Below are 6121 nucleotides of genomic sequence, written 5' to 3'. Positions count from 1 at the left end.
CACTCACACATCCTGGATTTTCTGAAATACTACGCGATAAACGCGAAGAATATTTACAGAGCTGGGGAACAAACAGCCGAAATTTAGGTTTCCAATATGCTGGGGAAAAGAGAGTTTATTTTTGTAATGTGGTTCGTTACTAAGTATATTTGAAAAACTAACAGTGTAGGAAGAATGGCATTTATAACCTTCAGAATTAAAAATAATAATGATAATTGCCAGTCTAGACTGAGGGATTAGTTAAATATTTTTTGGCACAATTGATGGATCCATTAGTAAAATATAGTCACTAATAAATATCGGAAAATAATACCGCTTCAACATAATTGATCAAATTGTGGATGATAAAAAATGGTGGATGCTCCGGGTTAACACCAATATTTACTTTTATTCCATGAAACCTTCATTGTTGTCAAAATCAAATAACTGGTTTATATAAAATTCCACACAAAATTCAGTCTCGCTTCTAGTTCAAAGGCTAGGACAAGTTTCAAACGTAATATTTCACCACACATTCCAATATCGTCCATAGCGTAGTCGGTGACTTTCTTTCGGCTTTGAAGTGAAGGAAATATTAGTCTTAAGGAGGCACATATTAAATATATTTTCAATTAAAACTTTTGTAATAAAAATTCCAGTCGGTGCTTTGTGTAATTATCTCTGGTATTCTAAGAACAATTTTTGAATGAAATATTTGTAATTAGAAGTATTGGAGTTGAAACAATAACTTGCAAACGGGTCTCATTTCGTTGTAGATTCTCTGTGCATCTTAGGCGCCGCCTTGCAATCAGAGCCCCAAATAAAACACAGAGTATCAAATCAAGCCGGCACAATGGAAGAAACCAATAACAGTGCTAAGACATCGCAATGAATCTCGGATGGAACGCCTACCCGAGCGTAAATACTTTACAAAGAAGTATTTATTAATATTGAACTTGATCCGGGAGAAATATCCGACATTCGGAATGAAATACGGCCGACCACGAGATTAAAACAATAAAACACCACAGGGTTGCCTTCGGCGGCGTCGTTGCCAATTAAAGACGAAAGGATCCAATCGGAAAAACAGACAACAATAAACATTCCCATCCGCCCTAATTCGGCAACAATATGCTCGAAAGAGAAGATTCGGTTTAATTATTCGGTGCTCTTAAAAGCGTGCTTTGTCAAAGGAAGATTTGTGGCGACTGTCTATTTAAGAAAACAGATTCGGGACTTGTAGTCAATTTACGAAGACGCATCGACGCGATTTTTGGCGGCAGCGACAAACTCGGATCCTGGGTTAAAAATAATGCTCGGTATCTTGGAGATCTGGAGATTCAGCAATTTGTCGTATATCTGCCCCCATTCCAAGTCGGCTTCTCTGGACTATTATTGTGGTGCACACGTACATATCAGCAGCCGTTTGTTATTCCCCGGTGCCGATGCCGTTCCCGGCGATAAGATTACTCCGAACGTATTGCTCAACCAGCGCAATAAGTCCATTGTAACCATCAACTCAAAACAATCCAAAATGCTAACAACGCTTTCATTAGCGCATACCGGAGCCTCCGGATTTACGAAGAATATGAGACATGTAATCCTCCTATCCTACATGGGAAATTTTCAATTGTACAAAGTTCCTTTCTCGAAAAGCTTCTAGGTACTTATGAGCATCATCGAGGCTTTATCGTCTATTTTGCAATTTTAAATTGCAATACACTTTGCTAAACATGCAATTTTTATACTTGCTCTCAAATAAATTTTTAACAGTCCGCATCAGCATAATCCCAGGAGCACCGTAAGCTTGATGCTTTATTATTTACGGACTAGGCCAAAAAACGTGGATTTTTTACGCTACTGTATGCGAAATTCTCGCAGGCGTTTGTTGTGCAATGGCGGACGAAGAGGAGGATAGAGAGCTAATTCCCCTGCAGGTGTAATCATGTATTAATTAAGCGGACACGTTCACAACCCTCCAGGATTACAAACATTCTGCAACTGCATAACCCTACATTGATTAGCTTTTAATTAAATCACGAGAAATGGTAATGACTTCGACAGGGCCAATTTCCACACGTGACACCGATTTTTATCTCCACCGGCGCATCTACCAAAGAAAATAGTTTTATCAGAAAAGTGCTCCTACAAATCGAATCAATGTATGCAACGAAAATTCAATTTCCTTTTTCTCTGGTAACCATCAAAATGTGCCTTTGTGGAGTAATAAGCCATTGTCAACTTAGGAAAGAAACAACTTCCTCGCGGCCATAAAATATCAACCATGGCGATAAAAATGCGACCTCATCAATTGTCCCCGTGCCGCCTCCACCTGCCTAGATGCACCGCAACGAAATCTGCCTTGATGGAAAATTGAATTCTGCGGTCGATCGGGTCAATCTCGTTTTTGCACGACCATTTTTTACACGAATTCCTCTATAAAACTAAATGACAGCGAGGTTTGCACGCATAACTTCTTATCTGTGCCGCCACCAGACACCTTTTTTATGTCGGATGGAAATATAAGCCGGATTGAGTTTAGACAAACGTTTTTGTAACGCAGCGCTGTGATTTTCGAGAGGTTTGCTCAATTTAACATTCTTTTTCCACGTATTTATTAAACGAGGTGGATACGCTAGCCTAAATGGCCTGTTACCGCCAGAGTGCAAAAAACGACGAGAAAAAATTGGGTTTCGTGGCGACATTTGGAAAATTCCAGAATGATGGACCGCTGCTTTCTAATTTTTTGTCGAATTTTCAATTCTTAAATCAAACGAATCGAGGTTGGTTAATAACAAGACTGCGTTGACAAAATTGGTTCCGGTTTTGGTTTGGCTTGTTTTTATCAGGGCCGGATTTGGCCCCGATCCGGGTTCAATCTCGAACTTCCCGTATTAATATAATCTTCCAGGAGAAGTCGTCTTTATGCTCCCAAAGTTCGCATTTGAGCTCGCCGCTAATAAACATTGCGGTCTTTGACGTGTTCATCGTCCACGAGCCCTTCTCCACTGGATCCCTTTTCCGCAAAGACCCTATTAATTAGGCCCCGGTTCCGATTGATTAATCGCGCGTTTCCCCAAACAGGAAAGCGTCGTCTATAGACGCCTTTCATAATCACTTTTTGTGACGTGTTTGTTATTAAAGTTCGATAAAAAATAATTCAGATGACAGGTTCGCTTAATACGTGTCACCATCAATAACTTGCCTCGGCCGATCCAATAGCTAGGCTATATAAATGACTAGAGCATGGTGCTCTGTTCAGCCAGATGATGTATGGCCAGCAAGGCGCAATGTTCAGACTCCGCAAGCACCCCTCCGAAACACGGGATCTAGATCCTTGTTTACGCGTTGCAGATGTCTGGACGAGGGGCGACAGGATGTAAATTGCCAAGGAAGGCGACGACGGCGGACGCGACCCACCATAAACTATGTGGACATGGGCATTTTTCATGGGGCCGAAATAAACGATGGTACCATCAACAAAGCGGCCTACATTTCAACCAGAAGTGTTTTGTCTGTTTGTCAAGACATAAACTGGAATGTTTATCGCGGTACGTGCACTGGATTCATTAAGAACTAAAAAGCTTTCTATTGCATCTCGTGAATAACAAACAAATCAACAAGTATAACTAGAATTAGTGCAATCGATGGAAAGAAGCCGAAAATACCTACCGAGTTATTGATTTCGACTGTAAAAAAAGTTAAAAATAAATCTTAAGCAGATACAAATTGGAAAGTCAAGAGCCGAAATTGACGGAATCACAGATTTTTCCATTTATAAATCTTAAATTTCGTAAATTTATGCCCGGGATTAAAAATAGAAGTCGTTCTGTTAAATTTGCATTTATGGACCGCAGTTCCGCATTCTTTGAAGATTGTCTTGGTAAAATTTACGTTGAAACAAATTGCCCTGAAATTTCGACCCGTCTTGTTCATCATTTTTCGTTTTGTTAACTCACCGATATTTTTCTTGCGCACCTGCGGAGGCGGCAGAGTCAGCGTTTGTGTGGGGCCTTTTCCGCAAAGCAGCGTCTTTCGCTCGTATAGAACGAATAATGCATAAGCAATCTATATTGATAGCGTTTTGATTAATGGTTGATACAAAACGGTCGTACAAAGTAGACAACGAAGCAATCTTCCGCAGTTCCGCCGCTCTAATCCTTAAAAGACGCTCCCGTTTTGTAATGAACCGCCCGCTACGAACTGTAACGAGCTTTGTTACCTTCGAAACGAATTTTCTTGCTATCAACATAATAGTTGTAAGCGAATTGCGCATATTATTTCTTTTCAGGGGCGAAATTCAATCAGTGGCCGAACAATACCTCCACAGTCCTAATTGCGATCCTGCGTAATGTTTCATTTTAATCGGGTTCGGAATCGGAGCGTTCACACCATCGGAACTTGATTTATGCTAACGAAGCTAATTGACTTTTTCATTTGGACGGCGAAGCAGTTTTGGGAATGGCCGGTTTTCAACTGGAGTAATTGGCTTCATAAGGATCAACAGGATCTGCATGGCGACGGGATTATCTGAGCGAGGATTTTTCAACCAAAGCCCTGTCGCATGTGTCCGAACATGGATTAAATATTTACAGACTAAATAAAACTCAAGTGTACCCACATCAAAAGCTGCTAATTTCTCAAAAATGCGGGGCGCTCGTTATTTTTATACCGCAACTTCATGACCATAAAGTTCCAACAGCCGAAGTCGTTACTCCCAATTCAGACCTTGTGTCGTTTATGATTAAAACTGGCCAAAACTTGCCAAAATAAGTTATCAAAGTTGGGAAGTTGAGCCAAAAATATTAGTCGCCTCGCTCGTAAACTGGAATTCAATCCGTGCAAGTCACCATTTAAAACTAGGAAAATCCTCAATTTCTCCCGTCCTTTCTGACAATGTAATAAACAAGTAATTGCCAGTAAAGATAAACAAGTATCGGCAGCTGCCTCATAAATCAGCTCGTGGATCTTCATCAACCTCCAGATTCTGGTTGAAATATTTTTTCGCAAACGCCAAAACACAAATAAGTCCCTCGCTTCAATATCGTAAAACATACAACGGCATCGATCGCATGCAGAGCAGGAATTGATATTTCAGTTAGCCGAGCGGGCTGTAAAAGATGATGGCCGCTCAAATGGTGATTGTTCCTCGCGCGGTTCTTTGATGATAAAGTGCAGGAACGGCATAACGCATGGGGCAATATCGAAAATGTAGTCGATTGGAATAAGAATAGGAGAATATGAAATGAGAACGCGTCGGTTCCTATGCGACCAAATCCCAACTTACCGGCGATCGCACGTGGAAACAAAAATGGATTTTCACACGAAGAGAACATCTATTTCGTGTTATGCGGGATGCAAGCGGAAAATGGGGGCTGCTGTAATTCTTCAACGGGAAATATTCGGGGCTACATAACGGAAATTTTGCTTGAAAGCAAAAGTGCGTCCGGTTTATTGTCATCCCAATTTGGAAATTCAAAAAGTTTACCCTTTAAAAATTTACAGATCCGTTTTGGATCATGATCACATTAAAATCATTTTTTTTCTGTTAATTTTAGTAGAACAAGCCTTGCGGAGAGATAAAAGCTACAAACTATTTTTGGTGGATGCGCCGAACTGGATGTGTTTAATTAAAAGTTTTTCCTTCGTTTTTCGATGTCGGTTCTGCGCAAATATTTTAATATTTTTGAAATTTTAAATATTAAGGTGTTTGTTGCTTTGCTGCTGGTTTGACGGAAAACTTTGATGGAAGCTTTTAGACATACTTTCCAACATTAATAGGAAAGTCGTTTTATAAATTTGAAAAATTCAATTCATTCATTCATTTTAATTTGTAGTTGGGAACTTTGTTCGGATCTGCGAGTAATTTGGTAAATACCAAACCTAAATAGGCAGTTCTATAGCAGAAATTAGAAAACAACCATGAAATTTTGAGAAATTATTATTTTTGGGTAGCAAAAATTTCATAATCTTATCTTTGACTAAAAACTGTAATTTTGGTAATTTTGATGCTAGGGCTACGAAATTTGGGAAAAGTATAATATTCAATTTGTGTATTAACTCTACCAAATTGCAGAATGGTAGAGCAAAAAATACAAATTTTGGAAATTTTTGGTTTCAAAGCCAAGCAAAAATTTCAGAT

Source organism: Gnatocerus cornutus, chromosome 8 (assembly GCF_029298725.1).
Source record: "Gnatocerus cornutus isolate USDA-ARS CGAHR chromosome 8, icGnaCorn1.1, whole genome shotgun sequence".
Lineage (NCBI taxonomy): Eukaryota > Metazoa > Arthropoda > Insecta > Coleoptera > Tenebrionidae > Gnatocerus > Gnatocerus cornutus.
The sequence above is the reverse complement of the archived record's forward strand: the minus strand, read 5'-3'. Positions refer to the sequence as shown.